The 21733-nt window shown below is 58.0% G+C and overlaps 1 protein-coding gene across 5 annotated transcripts in view; it reads right to left on the reverse strand.

Moving 5' to 3' along the window:
• The window catches only part of KSR2 (kinase suppressor of ras 2), a 358678-nt gene that overhangs the window by 92563 nt on the left and 244382 nt on the right, over positions 1-21733 (reverse strand). The gene's annotated exons all lie outside the window — the stretch shown is intronic.

Below are 21733 nucleotides of genomic sequence, written 5' to 3' on the forward strand. Positions count from 1 at the left end.
CCAGTTCTTTTTTTTTTTTTTGAGGGGGGTGTTCACACCCAGCGATGCTCAGGGGTTCCTCCTGGCTCTGCACTCAGGACTTACTCCTGGCGGTGCTCAGCGGACCCTATGGGATGCTGGGAATCGAACCCGGGTTGGCCGCGTGCAAGGCAAACGCCCTCCCCGCTGTGCTATTGCTCCAGCCCCTTGATTTTCATTTTCTAAGAGCCAAAAGAAAGCATGAGCCTGGGGTGGGGTGGTTGGGGGGGGACAGACCATGACCCAGCTGGGGACCCGTCAGGATGGGCCTTCCTCCAGCAGACGGGCTGGGGGTGACGTCGGGGAATGAAGGGGGGGAGGGGAGTCCCCCCAACCTCTCAGGCGGGCTCTTGCTGGGGCCGGGTGCTTTCGGAGTCTCACTCAGAAACCCTAAGGCCAGCCTTGCCGGCAACGCGCAGGGGAAAGGACAAGTGGCAAGTAGTCCGGAGACCCCGGCGGGAAAGAACAGGCCTCTGAGGGCGGCGCTGTGGGCCGGGGAGGGCGGGGCAGGAGCGGGGAGACGCGGCACGGCCCGCCGCAGCCTGGACGCGAAGGCGCAGCCTCGCCGGGCGTCACAGTCACCGCTCCCGTGCAGCTTGGCTGAGTTCTGTTGGATCACGGGGAAGGGAGGTGTGTTCCATGGGGGGAAAGAAGGAACGAAGAGGGGGGGAAAGGGAGGGAGAGAGGGAGAGAGGGAGAGAGATAGAGGGAGAGAGAGGGAGACACGAGGGAGGGAGACAGAGAGGGAAAGAGAAGTAGAGAGAGAAGGAAAGAGAGGAAGGAAGAGAGGGAGAGAGACTGGAATAGAGAGAGACAGAGGGAGGGGGAGAGAGAGAGGGAGAGGGAGAGAGGATGAAGGAGGGAGAGGGAGAGAGGGAGGGAGAGACATAGAGGGAAAGAGAGAGGGAGAGAGGGAGAGAGAGATAGAAGGAGAGAGGGAGGGAGAGAGACAGAGAGGAAGGGAGAGAGGGAGAGAGACTGGGAGAGAGAGGGAGACCAAGGGAGAGAGAGGGAGAGAGGGAGAGAGAGGGAGAGAGGGAGAGGGAGAGGGAGGGAGAGGGAGAGAGAGGGAGAGAGGGAGAGAGGGAGGGAGAGAGGGAGAGGGAGAGTGATAGAAGGAGAGAGAGGGAGGAGAGAGATCGCAGAACACAGAGTCTGATTTGGGGGGCACCTGCAAGCCCCCTGACGCTGCTTTTCTCCGGGACGGGGCAGGGGGAGGCCTGGTGCCCCCAGCCCTCCTCTGGGGCCATCCGAGTGCTGTGGGCGTCATCTCCTGCTGGGCAGGGGTGAGGCACAGCAGGGAGGAGCAGGAGACGGGTCTGCGCCGTCTGCCCTGGCGCAGAGCAGGGGGCTGCCCGCACACAGGGCCGCGGCCACTCCTGCAAGGCCAGGGGCCTCACCCGCTCTCTGCACGACCCCCCGGCACAGGGTCAGGGACCGCGGACTCAGGACACTGTCCCCGAGCCCGAGGGCATCAGACTGGAAACGCCCAACCCCCCACTCCGGGGGCGTCGGTCACTGTGTCAGTTTATGCCCGGAACTGAACCCTCTAGCCAGTGCTCCTGTTGACCAAGGGAACTCAGAGAGGTGCAGTGACCTGCTAAAGGTCACACAGCCGGACACACCAGCAGAACCTCCAGAACGACGTGCATTGTCCCGAACCTCCCAGCAGTGCCCATGCCCGTGTTCTCGCCAGCCCTGGGCACCATGGGGGACAGTTGGGGTTGTTTAGCTGGTGTCACGCAACAGAGAGAAATCTAAGAGGATCAGTGCCCTTCGACACACGGGCCCACCCAGGACCCTGCACCCCAGGAAGAATCAGCCCCGAGTGCTGGCAGTGTCCAGGCTGAGAATCTCTGAGCTGGAGGGTCTTCACTTTTTTTTTTTCTTTATGAGTCACACCTGGTGATGCTCAGGGGTCACTCCTGGCTCTGCACTCAGGAATTACCCCTGGCGGTGCTCGGGGGACCCTATGGGATACTGGGAATCGAACCCGGGTCGGCCAAGTGCAAGGCAAACGCCCTCCCCACTGTGCTATGGCTCTAGCCCAGGGTCTTCACTTCTTGGGCTGCCCCCAACCCCCAGCCGACTCACAGCTTCTGAAGCTTAAGCCGGCCGGGACCAAACCCTCCTTTTTTTTTTTTTTTTTATAAGCATATCTCACTGTTAGATCCTCTCCTACTTACTGTTATTCTCCATTAGGGCGACTTCTCAAAAAAAAAAAAAAGTCTAAGTAATTAAGTTGGGTGCTTTGGACTGATTTCCCAGAACGGGGCTGAGAGGGCTGAAACGTATCCATGACCGCAACGACGCTCCTTCCCCGGTGCTCGGCAATAATAACCCGACGCCCCCGTTCGTGGGCGTGAGGCCTGAACTCTGAGAACCTCTCTTTTCATTTTTTGTTTGGATTTCATTAAACTTGCCCAGGCAGGTCTTAAAGCAAAAGGAAACTGTTCCAAGGGAAGGAATGGAGCGGTGGTGATGGGGGGAGGGGGAGGCGGTGCGGGGGGGGGGGGGGGGGGGGAGGTGGTAATCTATGAAAAATCCAGGCCTTATCATAACAGAGAAGGCAAACAACATTTACAGCAATTAAACGGATACAGAAACTTCTGCTTAACAATCAAAGCGCCTATTAAGATGTCTCCATTGCAGAACAAAAGCTTCTATTCTGCTCTAATTTTCTGATAACAACTCATGCAGACACGGAGGCAGGGTTCTGCAGGGGCCCGGTGCCTTCCGTCCTGGAGGAGAATAACAAGACGTTTCATCCTGAGATTCTTTCGCTGCCAGCTGAGGGAAAGGGAGGAGGGGGTGGGGAGGGGTGGGGTGGGGTGGGTGGGGGGAGAAGGCTGCTTCCTGCTGCCTTCTGCAGGGCCCCCCACATCTGCTCTCCCTACGCAGAAAAGCTAAATCCGGAGCCCCCCACTGGAACACCACCGTGGGGTCCAGGAAAGCAATTCTCACTGCGGACAGCTTTTCACAGGCAAATCTGCCGCTGGCCGAGGGAACGAGAAGTCCAGTTCCCCAAGGACAGGACCACACGGGAAAGGGGAAAAAAAAACAACAAACACCTGGAAGGGAGGTGATGGGGAAGCTGACAGCAGGGACAGTGACGGAGCCAGAGATGGTCGCACGCAGCCTCGCCTGTGTGAGTCCCCGGCATGGCCCACAAAGAACGGACACACACACACACACATACACACACACAACCGGGCGGAGGAGAAGAAGTACTGATGAGTAAGAAAAAAAAAAATCCTGCTGCACTTGCTGGTGGGCCTGCAGGGGTCTGTCCGGGCCTGGCACTCTTGCTGAAATAAGCCTCACGGTGGCATCGGCTCTCTGAGACCCAACGCTGCTGGCGACGCCGCCCCTGGCGTCGGCTCAGCCCCTGCCATCAGCCCTTGCTTTACCCACCAGGAGGCCAAGAAGGCGTCCACCCGCTGCAGTGTACTCCCAGCCGGCTCACGCTGGGACGGGGTCGCACTGCGGGCCCACTTCACAGGTGGGAATGCAGAGGCTGAGACTAGAACTGACCGTCTGCAGCAGACTGGCTGGGAAAGGCAGAGGAAGCAAGCCTGGGGAGCGCCCATCCTAGGACCTCCACCCCGGCCACTACACCCCCCCCAAGTGGGGATACAACGGCTTGGAGCCGAGTCCCGGTTTAGCTCAGACACCCCCTCGCGTCGGTCCCCCTGGAGTGCTGAGAGCCACACACTCGGTCCCCTGAGCATACGAGCCTTCGCTGGGCTCCAAGGTTGGGCCCCACTTCCGAGAAAACGAAAGCCTATTTCCACCTCTTGGCTGTGCTGAGCGTTTCTGTGGGAAGGATGATTTCTTGTTTTCCGGATCTCCCAAGTGATACCGGCGGGGCCCGGTGGTGCTTGGCTCACAAGGGCTGAGTACGTGGTGCTTCTCAGGCCCCTATGACGCCAGGGACCACTGACGTTACCCCGGTCGTTCCTGGAGACCTCCAGCGTTGTGTCTGCTGAGATGCACCTGGGGGCCCACATGGTACCAGGGACGGGCCCGGGCTCGGCGGCGTGCCAGGCCGGCGCCCTAACGCCCACCCTGCTGTCTCGGCCATGGGCTCCCCACGGGGGAGAGGAGGTGCAGAGACTCCGTCCGACAGCCGCTGGTGCGAGAGCAGCTTCCTCGCCTCCCGTGTTTCCATGGAGACAGGGAGCAGGGCCTCTGCGAGCAGACCACAGCGAGGGAGGCCGAGGATGTTCCCTGGGCCCGTACCGCAAGGCCGGACCCCCGCTTCCGTGCTCCTCGCACCCCCGTCTGGTCTCGGGCCAGGCCACCCCAAGCCCCAGCCAAGCTGAGCCTCGGGAGACCAAGTCACAGCTGCAGAGAGGCACCCGGCACTCGGAAACCGTCTAACTTAGACCGTGAAACTTTTCCTCGGGGGGCCCCGGGGGTCGGTCGCCAGCTCAGTTCCTACTGATTTCTCGAAGTCCTTGACCGGGGCTGCTCCGGCGGTTACACTGGCTTTAAAGAGCCAATTTAAATAGATTGGATCGAAAAGGGATTTTCATTAACGTGCGCGCGCTGAAGGTGACGGCTGACGAGGCTTCAAGGCCAAGTGTCTGTGGACGTTAATTGTCTCCGATGAGAACAACGGGGCCTCGCTTCCCAAGATCAAACTCCACCATTCAGGGGCCCTTCCCACCCATGGGGCGTGGGTGGGCGAGGGTGAGGCTGGCTGCCACGTACGGGCCAGGTCCCCAGAGTGCACGGTAGGGGTGCCAGGGGGCGGGGTCGAGAAGTCTCCGTCTGTGCACTTGACGGGAAGGGGTCCCCCAGGGGAGCTGGCGGACAGCTCCCTCAGCTGAGGCGATGCAGCGCCCCGGCTAGAAGGGATGAAAGCAGAGGGACCCTGGGGCTGGAGCGATAGTCCAGCGGGGAGGGCGTTTGCCTTGCACACGACTGACCCGGGTTGGATCCCCGGCATCCCATAGGGTCCCCTGAGCACCGCCAGGAGTCATTCCTGAGTGCAGAGCCAGGAGTAACCCCTGAACATCGCCGGGTGTGACCTGAAAAGCAAAAAAAAAAAAAAAAAAATAGAGGTACCTGTTCCTACCCCATGCCTGTCCCACCCACATGCCCCTGGGCCCCAGCCGGCAGCAAGGCCAGCGGGGACCTGCCTGTGGGTCCAGGAAGCTCTCACTTCCGAGTGGGCCACACCTCCAGGCCCCCCATCTGCCCCGGGGGGATTCGCAAGGGGCAGAACCGGGTCTATGGACGTCACTGGGTCTGTGGGCATCGTAATGACCCAACTGTCCCCGTAATTCTCTCTGGAGCCTGGCGGGGGTCGGGGGGTTTCTCCCTGGGAGGAATGTCGGGGGGCGCAGGGCTATGAGGCTCTAACTGGAGCGGTTTCGGCCAAGCGCCCCAGCTAGCCTCCCTGTCACTGGCACTGTCACTGGCACTCTGCAGGGCAGGGGTGCGGAAACAGAGCCAAATCCAGCCCTCTGCCACTGTTTGCCTGCACGGTGGGGCTGGCCCAGACACAGCTGTCACCCACTTACACGCAGCCCCCACAGGCAGCAGTGAGGTTGGGAGAGGGACAGTGAGCCCCAACGAACAGTCACCTGGAGCCCTAATTACAATAGCCAGAATCTGGAAACAAACCAAGTACCCGAGAACAGACTACGGGTTAAAGAAACTTTGGTACATCTACACAATGGAATACTATGCAGCTGTGAGAAAAGATGAAACCATGAAATCTGCATGTAAGTGGATCAACATGGAGAGTATCGTGCTAAGTGGAATGAGCCAGAAAGAGAGGGACAGACATAGAAGGACTGCACCCATTTGTGGAATACAAAGTAATGTAATAGGAGAATAACACCTAAGGATAGTAGAGATAAAGGCCAGGAGGGTGGCCCCATGGCTTGGAAGCCCGTCTCCTGTGCTGGGGGAAAAGGCAGCTGGGATGGAAAAGAGACCACTAAGGAAATGATGGTCGGAGGGCTCGCTCGGGATGGGAGATGTGCGCTGAAAGTAGACTATGGACCAAACACGATGGCCGCTTAGTGCCTATGTTGCAAACCGTAACACCCCAAAGGAGAGAGAGAGAGTAAGAGAGAATGTGCCTGCCACAGAGGCAGGGGGTGGGGAGGGGTGGGGGGTGGCGGGGGGGGACAACCGGGAACACTGGGGGTGGAGAATGGTGCAGGGATGGGTACTCGAACATTATTTGATTGAAACATAATCACGAAAATTTGTATGTCTGTAACTATATATCTCACAATGATTCATCAAAATAAAAAAATTAAAAGTAAAATAATAATAATAATAACAATAACAACAACAATAAAAAAAACAGCTGCCTGGGCTCTCTAGAAAAGACACGGGCCCACACCCCGGACTCATTTCCGTGGCTCACCATCAGGGAGGATTTCTCCTCCCCCACTCCCTTCCCCCACGCCCCCCCCCCTTTCCCTCCTGTTTTACTGAGACAGGACGGACAGGACTGCCCCAGGCACACGGGCAATGGTGAATCGGGGTCCTGGTGGCCGGGAGGACTATTTTCCCCTCTAAGTCCCACCAGGCTGCTGGCAGGGCGGGGCTCCTGAGACAATAAGCAACCCGAGCCCCCCAGTGGGGGCGGGGGGTGGGAATGTGCTGTCCCCCCTGTCTCCGAGGTCCTTCCCCACAGAGGGTCCTGCCAGTGCTCAGGCCAAGTCTGTGTTCCTTTTGGCCCTGGTCCGGGTGGAGAAGGCTGGACCCCTGAATCCTGGTGACGCCCCCCAACTCTGGAGGGCAGAGGGAAAGAGAAGCCAGCCCTCCCCTGCCACCCCCACCGGTCAGCGATGAAGGCAAGAAGGCGGAGACGTGGGCAGGTCAGCCGGGGCCACCAGTCAGGGCTGGGGCAAGCGGGGACAGGGACAGCCTGCCTGGCCACCTAGAGGGCACCGGGCAGCCCCCGAGGGTCAGCTGGGACCTGGGCAGGTGGGGGAGGGGGCAAATACGTAGCCCACCCCTCCTGGGTCCAGCCTTGCTCTTTGGACCACACCCGGCGATGCACAGGGGTTACACCTGGCTCTGCACTCAGGAATTACTCCTGGCGGTGCTCAGGGGACCCTATGGGATGCTGGGAATCGAACCCGGGTCGGCTGCGTGCAAGGCAAACGCCCTCCCTGCTGTGCTATTGCTCCAGTCCAAGAATTTCTTTTTCAACAAGGTTACACTGCAGGGACGTTCCGGATTTCACGAGATGACACACACTGATTTCCTCCAGCTCTTCCTTCCATACTCCATCACCCACCTCATGTCTGGCGGGCGAGGGCCGAGCTGGGAGCCCCTGAGGCCGCCCCACTTCCCCCAGACCCAATGTGTTGGACAGTGGCACTCGGACAGACCCCGGAAGCCCCGCTGCCATCCCCAAGCCCCTCCCCGGCGATTTTATCCCAGCCCCACTGAAGGCCTCGATTCAATTTCCCCGTCCGTAAAGGCAGAGGAGATGGCGGAGGCATTTAATTACATTTCATAATGTGCTCGCGGCTGCGTTTATTAAAGAGTATCAGGGAGTTTTTCACCTCGTAACCAAACAGTGGAGACCCGGGTACCACACGCGTAATTATCTTCCCTGTAGGGGTGACGGATGGAGACGGGGAGACACAGCGGGTCAGGCCTGTGGGGGGAGGGAGTTGCCACCGGGCACACGCTGGGCCGCTCAGCACAGAAGGCACCAACCGCCCCAGGCAAGGAAGGGCGAGTGGCATTCTGATAGACTCTGAAAAACGGGGTGGGTGAAGGAACCCATCTTTCTTCCCTCCTGCGCCCTCGATCCCTGCCCCAACACTCTGGAATTTCCCCACGGTGGAAAGTGGCAGGAAGGAAGGAAGGAAGGAAGGAAGGAAGGAAGGAAGGAAGGAAGGAAGGAAGGAAGGAAGGAAGGAAGGAAGGGAGGGAGGAAGGGAGGAAGGAAGGGAGGGAGGGAGGGAGGAAGGGAGGGAGGAAGGGAGGAAGGAAGGGAGGAAGGGAGGGAGGAGGGAGGGAGGAAGGGAGGGAGGAAGGGAGGGAGGGAGGAAGGGAGGGAGGGAGGAAGGGAGGAAGGGAGGGAGGGAGGAAGGGAGGGAGGGAGGAAGGGAGGGAGGGAGGAAGGGAGGAAGGGAGGGAGGGAGGAAGGGAGGGAGGGAGGAAGGGAGGGAGGGAGGGAGGGAGGAAGGAAGGAAGGAAGGAAGGAAGGAAGGAAGGAAGGAAGGGAGAAAGGGAGGGAGGGAGGAAGGGAGGCAAGGAGGAAGGGAGGAAGGAAGGAAGGAAGGAAGGAAGGAAGGAAGGAAGGGAGAAAGGGAGGGAGGGAGGAAGGGAGGCAAGGAGGAAGGGAGGAAGGAAGGAAGGAAGGAAGGAAGGAAGGAAGGAAGGAAGGAAGGAAGGAAGGAAGGAAGGAAGGGAGGGAGGGAGGGAGGGAGGGAAAAAGGGAGGGAGGGAGGAAGGGAGGGAGGGAGGGAGGTGGAGGAAGGGAGGAAGGAAGGGAGGGAGGGGGGAGGGAGGGAGGGAGGAAGGAAGGAAGGAAGGAAAGAAGGAAGGAAGGAAGGAAGGAAGGAAGGAAGGAAGGAAGGAAGGAAGGAAGGAAGGAAGGGAGGAAGGGAGGGAGGGAGGAAGGAAGGAAGAAAGGGAGGAAGGAAGGAAGGAAGGAAGGGAGGAAGGGAGGAAGGAAGGGAGGGAGGAAGGGAGGGAGGGAGGAAGGGAGAAAGGGAGGGAGGGAGGGAGGAAGGGAGGGAGGGAGGGAGGGAGGAGGAAGGGAGGGAGGGAGGGAGGAAGGAAGGAAGGAAGGAAGGAAGGAAGGAAGGAAGGAAGGAAGGAAGGAAGGAAGGATGATCTGTGTTTTTCTTTTCTTTTTGGGTCACACCAGGTGATGCTCAGGGGTTACTCCTGGCTTTGAGCTCTCCTGTGGAAATGTCTTTCTGGAACTTGAACCCGGACCTCCCTATGGGCTCTCCTCCGATAATCAGAACGGAGGCGAGACCACGAGTGGCGCTGGGGAGGTCGGTCTCCTGGGCCCCTTCCTGGGAGAGAAGGCCGGAGCACAGGAAGGGCGGTGGGAGGGGCCGAGGAGTGTGGGCGCCCAGGGCTCTGCGGAGCTCAGTGGACACACAGCCAGCCTCCCTGACCCGGTGGGCAGTGCTCACCAAAGAGGCCGCTCGCTGCGCCCGGCTCGGGCTTCACTAAGGACCAGACAAGGGCTGACAGAGGAGGCCACCCTGGGTCCGTGCCAGTGTGCCAGGGAGGGGAGGGGCACCGCCCGCCCTGCACAACATCAGTTTCCACTGTGAACGGCCCCACGCTGAGAGCGACCAACAGCAGCGGTGGCGGGGGCGGGCGGCTCGAGGCTCAGACCGGAACCTGCCGGCTGAACCTGCCGGCCGGGATCAGGGCTGTGTCTGCAGATGGCAGACTCTGCTGTCCAGGCAACCCGGGGGCCCACACCTCCTCTTGGCCTAAGGGCACCGAGGCACGCTGGGATCAATTTATCGGTACAGACTCAAGGCGCAGTGCTCATCCTCTGTCCTGGGGAATCTCGGGCCTCCTGCTCTCAGGAAGACCCGGGTAAAGCTGAGCGACCGAAACCCACCTCAGATGCTTTCCACGTCCAGGGCTGCGGCTGGAAGGGGTCGGGGGACCTCGGGTTCGACCCCTGGCACCACTGCTGAGTGTGGTCCTTGGCACTGGAACCATTAAGCACGTGTGCTTGTCGTGCGTGCATGCGTGTATGTATGTGTATATGTGTGTGCTTGCATGTGTATGTGTGTGCACGTCTGTGTGTGCATGTGTGCGTGCGTGTGTGCATGCTTGTGCGTGTGCGTATGTGTGTGTTGGTGCGTGTGTGTGCGCATGTGTGTGCATGCTTGTGTGTGCATATGTGTGTGTTACTGCGTGTGCATGTGTGTGCATGCTTGTGTGTGCACATATGTGTGTGTTACTGTGTGTGCATGTGTGTGCATGCATGCGTGTGTGTGTGTGTGTGTGTGTGTGTGTGTGTACGGATGCCCCATGCACTAAAGCAATAGCAACGGGGCTGGTGTTTGCCTTTCTTCACAGCCTGAGAAGACAAATTTGGGGACAAAGCCAAAGCCAGCCCCCACCCCCAATCCACAGAGCTGGGGGCACTGAGTGATGGGCCCCTGACGGTCTCTGTTCCCCCCCCATCTACTCTCCCCTCCTCCCCACCATCCCGCTCTCAAGCACAGCCCTAGCCCTGGCCGGCTGCGCTGATGGATGGGTCCCGCCTTTCCCCCAGCTCACTACATCATCAATTACTCACATATTTATCGCCTTGAGCTGAGTCTATGGATCTTAAATCAGAGCCAGTCGGAGTCGCTCGAGCCCAAATCCTGCCCCCGTGGAAATGTGTTTTTTAATTATGCAGCCGCCCTCCAGTTAATGTTCGGTGGAAGTTAATTGTCCAGAGAACAAAGGGCTGCTGAGAAGTTCCCCTTGCAGCCATTCGCTGGGATTTACTGCCCCAGTGAGCGCAGCGGTCCCCGGGCAAGCAGGCTGGGAAGGGAGCGGGGAGACCCGGGGCGGGCGGCGGGCAGCAGCGGGCAGCGGACGGCGGGCAGCGAGGCTCCCCCAGGCTGTGCTCATGCAGCCCCTCCGAGGGAGAGGCCTGCGGTGGGGGTCAGCACAGGGCGTGTCCCAGGGTGACAGAGGAGCTGTGGACATGGTCACGAGAGACCAGGACTGTGGAGGGCCGGGGAGGGCGAGTCTCATCAGGGTGGAGGCTACAGAGAACCCCCATCCCGGGAATCTGGACATACACCCTTGGGGTGCAGCCAGGGGTGCAGCTACAGGAGCGAGGGGTCCTGGCAGTGGGGGAGGGCTGCCCCCAGGGGAGCCGACCTCCACGGGGCGGGGGCCAGGGGCGCTGTTAAAACATCCTTCAAGGGACAGGCCCCCAGTGGTAACCGGCCCAGGACTGAGAACCCCCTTCAGACAGTTGGGAAGGGGTCAGACAGAAAGAGAGGGTCAGTCCATCGCCAGAATGAGCTGCTGGGATGGACGTGGCTGCACCCTTTCCTGACACCGGGGATACTGGGGTCCTCAGCACTGGCCACTGCAGGCACACTGGCCCAGTCCTCTGTCCAGTAGCAAGACTGAGAAGCTGCCACTGGATGGCCCAGTTCTGAATGCCCGGGGCAGCGTCTGACCAGGCCTGGCAGGGCCAAAGTAGGGCAACCCCAGGACCTCCACCACCGATTGGTTCGGGGTGGGCACATGAGCTGGGATCAGCCAATCAGGAGTGACAACATGCCCCTGGCGTTTAGGGATCAGCCAATCAGGAGTCACAACATGCCCCTGGTCTTTAGGGATCAGCCAATCAGGAGTGACAACATGCCCTTGGCCTTTAGGGATCAGCCAATCAGGAGTGACAACATGCCCCTGGCCTTTAGGGATCAGCCAATCAGGAGTCACAACATGCCCCTGGTCTTTAGGGATCAGCCAATCAGGAGTGACAACATGCCCTTGGCCTTTAGGGATCAGCCAATCAGGAGTCACAACATGCCCCTGGCCTTTAGGGATCAGCCAATCAGGAGTCACAACATACCCCTGGCGTTTAGGGATCAGCCAATCAGGAGTGACAACATGCCCTTGGCCTTTAGGGATCAGCCAATCAGGAGTCACAACATGCCCTTGGCCTTTAGGGATCAGCCAATCAGGAGTCACAACATACCCCTGGCCCTTTAGTTTTTAATGAGCCACCCCGTGACTAGACTAGCCAGGAGTGATCCCTGACCCTGAGGGTCCACACACTGGTCAGGGGCCCATCCAAACCACAGAACGGACGTGCCCCCGCGAGGAAACGCGCTTCTGATGCCCGCTGACCGGTCGGTGTGTGGACCCTCGGGGTCTGGGGCCCCGAGGAAGAAGCCCATCACAAAACCGCCCCCAGCTTAGAGGACCTGCACGGAGGAACTTTCCAGAATACCCACGTCCCAAGGAGATTTCCAGAATGGTCCATAGAGGAGAATCGCAAACGCAGAGCTTCCGGGCACCAGGTGGTGTGGGGGTGTCTCTGAAGGGTGATGGGACTGTGCAGGAGTGAGGTGAGACGGTGCGACTGTCGCCCGCCTTGGCTCTCTCGGACAGAGCTGCGGCCCCTGGGGCGGGTCAGAAACACTCACGGCGGGGCCAGGCTCTGCTGCCGAGAACTGGATCCGCCGCCTGAGAAGCTGCAATTCCAGAAGGTTCCCCCGGGGTCCTGGTGTGGCTGGTCCAGCACCCCAAGTGGCGGGGGGTGCACCCCACCTCCAGAAACGGAGGAGAGCCCACGTCTGGGCCGCCGGCGGCCTCCGAGTAAGCTCCTGGGGCCACGCTCTGAGCAGGCCTCAGGGGACTTGCAGCAGCCAAGTGGCATCCCTGGCTGCCCCCCCACCCCCGGGACCCTCCCCAGGCCGGTCAGCAGCAACCAAAGGAGCAAACAGAGACGTCCCCAAACACGACGTCCCCGGAGACGGGCAGCGCCCATGCTCGGAGCCCCCCCGCATCCTGTTGGTCAGAGCCCCCTGCACCCAAGGCTGCAGAAGGGGGCGCTGACTGAGCAGCCCCCCGACCCCGCCCCATCTCGGGCTCCGATCATGTTCCCGACAATGTACCGAGTGTCGGGGAGACAGCGAGGCCGAAACGGACAGGAGGGAAACAGCATCAGCGTGTCTCCCACCTTCATCACTGACACCTCGAGCCCCGTCTGGGGGGACCCTGTGGGTGGTCGCCGCGGCAGGCAGCCTAGAGGCCCAGAACCTTCTCTAACTTCCTCCCACGCGCACAGAGGCTGAGCTGCCCCGAGCCCCAGGGCGGAGGCGCAGCCCCCGAGGGACGGTGGAGGCGGGAGCCGAACACGGACCTGAGCTCACGCACGGTCCAATGGCAGCGATCAGGACGCACCCCTCCCCACGGCGGGCAGGTTCCCCCTCCCGCCCCACCTTCTCCAGCTCCGTGAGCCGGGGAGGCAGGCTCTGTCCTCGGGCTCCTCAGGAGCGAGTGGTTGGGGCGGGGGCGGGGGGGTGGCGAGGAGGGGTGGGCGTGACTGCAATCAGCCCCTCTTCAGGCTCGCGACACCTGCCCCATTCTCCCTGGAGCCGGGCCCTGAATGCGCCCGGCCGGCCCTCTGTCTCCCCTACCTGGCGCGCCTACCCCGCGCAGAAAGGAGCCGGCCCCGGTGATGGATGGGGGACGTGCTCGGGGCCGGCGCGCGCCTCGGCACAAAGCGGGCAGGGCTGACGCACCCGCCTGATGGATGCCTTTCGCCTTGGCGCTGGCAGCGCCCAGCCCGGCGCGGCCTCCCTCCCGCGTCAATAGGGCCTTGATTCTCTAAAGGCGCAGAAGGGCTGGGGGGTGAACGCCCGGAGCTGGCTCAGGGGCCTGGGGCGGAGGGGGGCGAGTGGGAGGCGCTGCTCCAAGGCTGCAGGTGACTGTGCGGGCGCGGACGGCTTTCATCCCCGGACCCCGAGTCCCGGGCCAGGGCCCAGCGCCGCCTCCCTGGGAGGAGGCAGTGAGGACGCTAAGGGTAGAGCAGCAGCTCCCAGTGGCCGGCCAAGGCGGCCCCAGCACCCTGCTGTTCCAGCTCCCGGCTCACCTACGCCTCTGGCCGGTTCTCGGCCCCCCACCTGGACTCACAGGCCGGCCAGCGGGAAAAGCAGTCCTGCGGGGGTGGGGGGTGGAGGCTTGGGGGTCACCCTGCCTCCTGCCCAAGGCGGCCCCAGCACCCTGCTGCTCCAGCTCCCGGCTCACCTACTCCTCTGGCCGGTTCTCCGACCCTCCCCACCCACCCCGGACTCACGGGCCGGCCGGCGGCCAGCGGGAAGAGCAGTCCTGCGGGGGAGGGGGGGGGCGGAGGCTTGGGGGTCACCCTGCCTCCTGCCCCTCAGGCCCTGTCTGGGGCCAGCTCGCACTTCACCTTCCACTTCACGGCTCCCGGGCCCAAGAAGGGGGCCGCCTGCACTGGCGGTGCTTAACGGATACTTAACTGAGTCGCTGGTGACTATCCCGCTCACTCACGGTCCGTGCTCACTCGGACCGTGAATCAGAGACCCTGGAGGTGGGGGAGGGGGCTCAGCTTTGCCGGCTGGAGGCTGGGTTCCACCCCCAGCAGCAGACAGGGGGAAAGGAATGGAATCGTTCTGTGCCGGGAGTAGAGCACTGTTTAGCGGGTGCGAGGTCTGGATTCTAGCCTCTGAACCACAGGACACACATACACACATGCAGATACACACAGACACACAGTCACAAGACACAAATATAGACACACACATACACATACACGTAGACATATGCACACATCACACACATACATGCATACACACAGACACATGCATATATACACACATATACACACATAGACATGCACACAGACACACAAATACGCATATACACATTCAAATACTGACACACTGACACACAAACATGCAGACACAGACACATTATGCACATATAGACACATATAGACAGACACACAGACATACACGCATACATGCATACATACAGACACACATATATGGACACACAGAGACACATACAGACATACAAACACACGTACATGCATACAGACACACTGGTGAGCGCACATACACGCAGACAACAGACACACACACACACACACACACACACACACATCTCCCTCGAAACTGGGCTCGGCTGAGAACCTCCACCCGCTTGGAAACAGGGGACTGCAGATGTGATCAGGGAGCGAGGCCTCCTGAGGGGAGGCTGGTGTGAGGCCGCTGACTCAGAAGGAGGGGAACAGAGGCAGCGAGGCTGAGGACACAGGGTTCCGGGAAGCCCACACATTCCCGGAACGCCGGGCGGCTCCAAGGAGGGAAGGAGGGTCCTTGCTGAGTGCCCAGGGGGCACCCAGCCCCGCCGATTCCTGGGGAGAAAATGCCGGTTCGTGGGAGTCACCTGGCGTGTGGGTTTGCTCTGGGTTTGCTCCTCCTCTCGCCAGTGTGAGGCCTGAGCATCCACCCGGTGCCACCGGGCACCACGCCACGCCCACCCCGTCTCTCAGTGCGAGCACTGACTTAGGGAGTCCCAGCACACTGGCAGTTTGTCAGGGTGTGGCTTTTCTCACAAATATCACATGAAGGGCCACTAAAGTCAACCTCACATAGTTCTCACACCACGCAGTACTGGATATTATTCTTTTTACTCTCTCTCTCCCCGCCCCCCCCCCGCCTCCCCAATACTTTCTTTTCAAAATGTACAAAACCTGTACATTTTGGCGGTTGATTTTACATCAAGGCGGCCTGATACAAAAACAGGCCATGAGCCAGATTTTGGTGGGGCTGGAGCAGTAGCACAGCAGGTAACGCGCTTGCCTTGCACACGGCCAACTCAGGTTTGAGCCCCGGCATCCCCTACGGTCCCCAGAGCGATTCCTCAGTGCAGAGCCAGGAGTAATCCCCAAGCACCACCGGGTGTGGAATCCCCCCCCAAAAAAAACATGCAAAATGTACAGAAGCACTTTTTAAAACTGGGACCCAAAACAGGCCATGGCCAGATTATATATATACAATGGAGATGTTACTGGCACCCACTCGAGCAAATCGATGAGCAATGGGATGACAGTGATACAGTGATCACGAATCACGAAATCATGAAATCCCATTAATCACTGATTTCTGGGGCGGGCTCAGTAACATCTCATTTTGTCCTTTCCCTGAGATCTTAGAAGTCCATCTCGACTCAGCCCTCCTAACGATGTTGCACTGGGGGCTCTTCAGGGTCAGGGGAATGAGATCCAGCTTGTTACTGGATTTTGCATATGAATACACCATGGGAAGCTTGCAAGGCTGTCCCCTGTGGGCAGGAAACTCTCAGAAGATTGCCAGTTTCTCCCAGAGGGAGAAGAAAGCTAAAGATATCTCGCGGCTGCGCGCTTCTGAGAGCTTGCTTTTAAGTCTCTCTCTGGATGTTGGCCATTGATGATGGGATTACACACACCTGGGTTCCTCTGCCGGTACCTTCATGCGTGAGGCCTGTCCGAACATGTGGAGAGGGGCCTCCAGCATGGCTGCAGCTAGGTTCCAGTGGTCTTCGGCTGCCGGGAGCTGTGCTCAGGGTGGGGAGGGAAGCTGGAGCCCATCCCCTCCGAGGGGCAAGACAGCCAGTCGTGCGGACAAGAGACCTCCAAACAAGCTCTCTCAAAATACAGTGATATATGTGTATATATGTATATATATGTATTTATATAAACGTAATGAGAAAACAATTTTAATGGAAATTCAAGCCACATAAAATGAGCCATTTCAACCTGTGCCATTCACGGGCATTTAGCGCAGTCCTAGAAAGGGCACGTAAGAGTCTTATCTTCTTCCAAACCGTCTTCCCAGCCCCAGGGGGACACTGATTAAATAGCCGTTGTTTTCCGCTCCCAGCCCCCGCCACCCCTGGTCTGCCTTCGGACTGCGCGTGTCCGGCTCCTCTGCACATTTCCTAGACTGGAGTGAGGCCCCGAGTGGGGCCTTGGAGTCTGTCTTCCTACCCCCACATCCTGATTTCCAAGCCCACCCCCGGGGGCAGGATGTGTCCGCGCCTGCTTGCTTCCTCCCCACAGCCGAGTAATGTTCCATTTGTGGCTGCTGCGCCCTGTTTAATCTGCTCAGCAATTGATGGGCCGGCACCCAGACGGGGCAGGGACAGGAGGAAGAATGCAAAGTCTCGGCACGTCCAGGAGTCTGAAAAAAGGACCGGGGCAAGCTGTTAGAATAAACCTGGCGCCCTCTTGCTCTAGCCATAGTGGACTTTATTTTTCATCTATCTCATGGGGGAGGGGGGACAAGCAAAACCACCTCTCGGGACCACCAGGAGAAAAATCTCCCCCAAACAAACAAACAAACAAACAAACAAAAACGTACCACGGGGCCCAACACCAACCCCGGCCAAATATTCACTCTCCCGGCCCCTCTGGAAAAAACTTGCCGACTCCCGAGCCAGCCTCACTTCTGTGCTATTCCGTGACGGGCAGCCGTTCCCCGGGAGGCGGACGGCACACACCAGCCGGACCCAGCGAGGAGGCAGTGGCGTGGGAGCACTCAAACAGCTTTTCTCATTTTTATCGTTTTTTTTCTGCGTGTGCTTTTTACTAGTTTCCCCAGCCTCCCGGGGAGGGAGATTTTCCGCTTTCGGGGAGTATAAATCAAAACAATTTTCAGAGGCGCGTTTGGCAATAGAATTCAATGGCTTTAAAAATGCGCGTGCTGTACCCCCACGAAATCACCCCTCGAGGAAGGCCACCGGAGGAAGCGATTCACGAGGCACATAAAGCCTGGTGGCTGTGTCCCATGAAAGGCGCCAGATTATTGAGAATGGCCCCCTCCCAGGTAGAAAGTGCCCCCCAACCATAGGGGAGGGGTCAGCGGCCGCTCGCAGGATGCTGGAGGAGGAGGCGTCTGCCTCTCTGACATGAGGAGGGACCCACTGGGGACGAAGGCGGGTGTGCATTCGACACGCACAGCTTCCACTGCAAAACACACACCGGCCCAAGCCCGGCTGGGTTAACTCTTTTCTTCCTTTGTTTCCTAATTTTTAATTTTATAAGGAAGTTCACACTATTTGATGACATTTAATATCCAAGCACCAATCCCACCACTATGATACCTGCCCACCAGCATCTTTGGGATGTTTCCACCCCAAGCCCCAAGCCCTGTCCCAAAACACAACTAAAACCATATATTTTGTGTGGTTTGTTATGAAAAGACTGCTGAAAATGCTACCAAAAGGTTTCCATTGAGGAAACAGTGTGAAGACTGTTCTATTTTGGCAGGGGGCCGTGAAGACTTTCTTGAGGATATCACTGACATGTTGTCGAAGGTTGAGTGATGTGAGCTTTTGTATATATCTCTGAAAAAATATATATATATGGACTGGAGCGATAGCACAGTGGGTAGGCCTTTTGCCTTGCACATGGCCGACCCGGGTTCAATTCCTCCACCCCTCTCAGAGAGCCCGGCAAGCTACCGAGAGTATCTCGCCCGCACGGCAGAGCCTGGCAAGCTACCGTGGTGGTGTATTTGATATGCCAAATACAGTAACAACAAGTCTCACAATGGAGATGTTACTTGAGAGGACCTTGTCAGTGCCTGGAAAACACACAAATGTGCATGCATGTACACACATACACACACACACACGGACAGTGTGGATTCGTGGCTGACCACCCACTCTCACTAATCAGAGCGGACACCAGCAGAGCTGACGCTGATGATGTGGGTGACACTGAGGACGGTCACACAGGACTGTGAATGTCCTTAACGCCACCAACTTTGAGGCTTCAGACGTGGCATCCACAGCTAAGTGCCACCTTCTACCTATTCCAGCACAACGAGACAGAGCTGGGGCGGAATCCCACCGGTGTCTGGCTTCCGCAGGAATGATGTAAGATGCTCGCTAGTGGAGCCTCTCCCTCTGGGCTATCTGGAAAAGTACCCAAGACGGTTTCTTTCTTTCTTTTTTTTTCCCAGGAAAGACAAACTTGAACTTGGCTTAAAACAGGTGATAGGAGAGTCTGCAGAAGGACATCCTGTGCCCAGTGCAACCACTTACCCCACTCAGAATGAAGTCGCAGCAGAGGGAAACAAATCCTTTCCTCCCGAGCTAGAGACTCTTCATAAAGGCCTATACATCTCATCCAGGGCTGGGGACGGCGCTGAATGTGACTTTCTCCTCCCCCACCACACACGTGACCTCCCTGGGGAAAGCGACCCACGGAACCTATCAAAATTCCATGTGGTGGGGCCGGAGTGATAGCACAGCGGGGAGGGCATTTGCCTTGCATTTGGCCAACCTGGGTTCAATCCCCGGCATCCCATAGGGTCCCCCAAGCACCGTCAGGAGTCATTCCTGAGTGCAGAGCCAGGAGTGACCCCTGAGCATCACTGGGTATGACCCAAAAAGCCATAATAATAATAATCCCTGTATCACTGTCATCCCGTTACTCGTCGACTCGCTCAAGCAGGCACCAATAATGTTTCCACTGTGAGACTAGTTACTGTTTTTGGCATACCAAATATGCCACGGGGAGCTTGCCAGGCTCTGTTGTACAGGTGGGATACTCTCAGTAGCTTGCTAGGCTCTCTGAGAGGGACGGAGGAATCGAACCCAGGTCGGCTGCATGTAAGGCAAACGTCCTACCCGCTGTGCTATCGCTCCAGTCCAAATAATAATAATAATAATAATAATAATAACAACAACAACAACAACAACAACAATAATTCCATGTGTACATACCCCCTAGCCTAACAGTTCCACAGCCAGGGATGGTGCTTACAGGAAAAGGAGTTTACCAGCCACGGCCCGCTGGCCTCCTCGGAGACTCCCAGCCTCACTGCCTCTAGCGCCTCACTGCCCCCAGTTCGGCCTCAATGGTGGCCCTGTAAAACCCACCCCAGACTTCTCTTGTGCAGGATTCACTGCATCCACATCCGGCATCTCAGGAGACCACGAACAACACCCACCCACTGGACAAAGGCCCTGCCCCCAGGAGCAGCAGGCCGCACCGCACAGCCCGGAGGTACAGGCACTCACATACCGTGGGACACACATGGGTACACTGCCTCCCCCCGTGCCGCACCCCCCCATCTCCGCTGTGTTCGTGAGACCTGGTTTCTCCGGACACTGCGTCCCACCATCCCCGTGGGAGAAACAGACCCTGTCCCACCCCCTCGCCACCCCCCCCCCCCCCCGCTGAATAACAAATCCTTGTCTCCGGATGTTCACAATCAGTGGCCTCGGACCCTATTGGGCCCTTTCTCTTGACCTGACTTCCCTTATCCCTCATTCTCCAGGCCCCAGGACTGCACCTGCCAAGTGGCACTTAATGCCTGCCCCAAGCTCCGTGACCCGAGGCAGGGTCAAACCCACAGACCTGCTCTCAGAAATGGGAGATTATCTGATGATGCATCCGGAGAATAGAGCGCTAGGGTTTCCGTGCCACAGACAGGCACGGGTCGGCAAAGGACATCCTTCATTTACTGCCAAGGGGAAATTGCAACACATTTAATTTTTGAAAAAGAAAAGAATATCAGGGACTGGAGAGATAAGAGATAAGGTGATAAGGTGCAAGAGGTAAGTACTTGCCTGGCATTCGGCCGACCCCTGATCCACCCCTGGCACTGCAAAGGGTCCCCCAAGCACTGCCAGGAGTGTGACTCAATGCCTCCCCACCAAAGATAAGAGAACACCGGGGGTAGGGGATGGGGATGAGCGAGCACTGCTTTGCATGCAAGAGACCTGGGTTTGAGCCCTGGCATCACAATCACGAAATTCCGTTAATCACCGATTTCTCGGGAGAGCTCAGTAACCTCTCATTCATCCTTTCCCTGAGATCTTAGATGTCTATTTCGACTCGGCCCTCCCAACGATGTTGCACTGGGGGCTCTTCAGGGTCAGGGGAATGAGATCCAGCTTGTTACTGGATTTAGCATATGAATACACCATGGGAAGCTTGCAAGGCTGTCCCATGTGGGCAGGAAACTCTCAGAAGATTGCCAGTTTCTCCCAGAGGGAGAAGTAAGCTAAAGATATCACACGAGAGCTTGATTTTAAGTCTCTCTCTGGATGTTGGCCATTGATGATGGGATTACACACACCTGGGTTCCTCTGCCGGTACCTTCATGCATGAGGCCTGTCCGAACGTGTGGAGAGGGGCCTCCAGCATGGCTGTCGCTAGGTTCCGGTGGTCTTCGGCCGCCAGGAGCTCTGCTCAGGGTGGGGAGGGAAGCTGGAGCCCATCCTCTCCGAGAGGCCCCGGGGAAGACAGCCTGGCATGTGGGCAAGAGACTCTCAGGCATCAAATAAAAATAAAAATAAAATAAAAACAGAAAATATTGGGAAATGATACATACATCCAGATTGGTTTCGGTGGACACGTTTTGGCGGAGGGATAAACCTGTTCACTGTTGAAACATATTGCAGTGAGCGTGACTGCTTTTTTTGTGTTTTGTGATTAAACCAATGGCCAAAAACTCAAATAAAAGACTTCGGTAGAAACTTATTCAGCAGAAGTGATCCAGCAGAAAATATACAAACGGGTTGTGGGGGATGGACTTTTTTTTCGGGCTAGAAAGAAAAGACTCATCTCGGGGTGGGCTTCTCTGAACTGCAGTTCACCATCTGATGAAATGTGAATTTAATGTCGCTATGAGGAGGAGAGGGAACCTTCGGGAAGATGAAAGCAAAGGCTGCTGACATCTCCGTGCGGGGAAAGGTCTCTTAATATCTTGCTGTCGGACTTCTGTGCGCTCAACTGTGGAGACTCGGGGAGAGGAAAATGAAGCGACATACCAAGGCCGACTTTTAATTTACGCCCGTGAAATAATTCTGACGGTCGTTTCTAAGTGTTTAACTAATGTTTGTTCTGGAAATGTCACCACTGGCTCTGAAATTTACTTTGATGGCCTCTGAATATTATCTCTCTATTAATAAAGCACGTTTCGCCAGGGCTATTCTCTGCTCCTCGTCCTGTGTGCGCTTTTTGGAGGGGTTGAGACTTGGCTTGAATTTGCCTCGCAGTGGCGGGGGTGGGGGGGCGGAAATGACGCTTAAGACCAAAGTGACCTTAAGGGAACATCTCTTCCCGAGTTCTCTCTTCCTACCTCAGCCCCCCCCCACTTCCCACGGTGGCAGGGAGGGTCTCTGGGTAACTGACAACGCAGGTGATGCCCGTCTCGCCCCTCCCCCCCCACTCTTCTCTGGGTGAGATTGTTCCAGA

Source organism: Sorex araneus, chromosome 9 (genome assembly GCF_027595985.1).
Source record: "Sorex araneus isolate mSorAra2 chromosome 9, mSorAra2.pri, whole genome shotgun sequence".
Lineage (NCBI taxonomy): Eukaryota > Metazoa > Chordata > Mammalia > Eulipotyphla > Soricidae > Sorex > Sorex araneus.